Source organism: Morus notabilis, unplaced genomic scaffold, assembly GCF_000414095.1.
Source record: "Morus notabilis unplaced genomic scaffold, ASM41409v2 Scaffold86, whole genome shotgun sequence".
NCBI lineage: Eukaryota > Viridiplantae > Streptophyta > Magnoliopsida > Rosales > Moraceae > Morus > Morus notabilis.
The window spans coordinates 1-1,692 of NW_010363729.1; the positions used below are offsets into that span (position 1 = coordinate 1).

Sequence of the window (1,692 nt, forward strand, 5' to 3'; positions counted from 1 at the left end):
ATATCCTTTTTTGTAGCCTCTTGTGTTTGAGATGACACCCTTTTTATATCTTTATCAAGGTTTTCAATTCTCACTGAAGCTTCTAATTCTTTACCACTTCTCAAGGTAACTGCTTTGCAATACTCTTTTCCATCTCTTTTTGGATTCACTTCAGAAGTGCTAGGCAAATTTCCCTGTTGCCTCTCAGAAAACATGTTAGCCATTTGACTGATTTGTACCTCTAAACTTCTTATCTGAGCCGATTGATTCTGAAAATTTGTCCTAGTTTCATTCATGAATTGCGTGTGAGAAGTAGCCAATTGAGCCATTGCCTCTTCCAGATTCACCTTCTTCTCTTGTGGCAGGTTGCTATGTTCGGGCTACAACACATTTTGATTGTTTCTCCAAGACAAGTTTGGGTGATTACACCATCCTTGATTAAACCTGTTAGAGTACGGATTGTTCTGCTGCCTAGTGTAATTCCCCACATTTTGAGCCTGTTCCATTTGTGCCTGCGCAAATGGGTTGTCCGCTTGACACTCAAAACTTTGGTGAGATCCGCTGCAAAACTCACACACTGGAGAGGATGTTTGGATGGCATTGGCTGTCAATTGAGTACTCTGTAATTGTTTGGAAAGAGAAGCAATTTGGGCAGTCAAATTAGTAATGGCATCAACTTCATGTAGTCCAGCTGTCTTCTTTGGTATGCTTCTTTCACTAGGCCACTGGTAATTATTGATTGCCATATCTTCTAGCAACTCATATGCCTCATCTTCAGTTTTCTTCATTAACGCTCCTCCTGCAGATGCATCAATTAGAGTTCTTGTAGTGCCACTCAATCCATTATAAAAATTATGGACTTGCATCCATTTAGGTAGACCATGATGAGGACATCTTCTCAGCGATTCCTCGTATCTCTCCCATGCTTCATATAGTGTTTCACCTTCATATTGAGCAAAATTATTGATCTCAATGCGCATCTTCGCTGTTTTAGCCTGTGGGAAGAACTTAGAAAGGAACTTCTAAACTAATTCTTCCCAATTAGTGATCAAATTTGGCGGCAGTGAGTTCAACCAATTTTTTGCTTTATCTCTCAAAGAGAAAGGAAACAAACAAAGATCATCATTGACTCCATTGTATTTGACAGTATCGCAAATCTCCAGAAAATTTGCAATGTGGGCATTAGGATCTTCATTCGGCAATCTATTAAATTGGATCGCTTGAATCATCTGCAACATTACCGGCTTCAATTCAAAATTATTCGCCTGAATAGCCGGCCTCCTTATCACTGATTGAACGACAGTTGTTGGCAATGCATAATCTCGCAAAGCCATTGGCTGATTGACCACCGGTGGATTGTTCAGTGGTATGTTATTATTGTTCTCATTCATTGCCCCTTCTGGATCAGCCATAGTATCTTGCGACAGAATGACAGTTTCTCTCTTCTCTTTTCTATTTCTTCGACAAGTACGCTCAATTTCTGAATCAAGAGGAAGTAGAATACTGTTCTCAAACTTTCGCATGCACGTAGAGTAAATTCCTGCAGAACACAAAACAAGAACAATAAAATAAATAACAAAATAAAATCCAAAGTAAAACTAGAGTTATTTGGTATCGATATTAGTAAAAACAAAATAATCCCCGGCAACGGCGCCAAAAACTTATTGTGAAAAATCATAACGCAAGTATACGCTATCGCAATCAAGTAATATA

General features: G+C 38.8%; 1 non-coding gene across 1 annotated transcript; it reads left to right on the forward strand.

The window, feature by feature from the left end:
- The first annotated feature begins 855 nt into the window (after nucleotides 1-855).
- LOC112092831 lies at nucleotides 856-959 on the forward strand. The gene has a single exon (XR_002902775.1). It is a non-coding gene; the product is annotated as a small nucleolar RNA R71 (small nucleolar RNA).
- The last annotated feature ends 733 nt before the right edge of the window (nucleotides 960-1,692 follow it).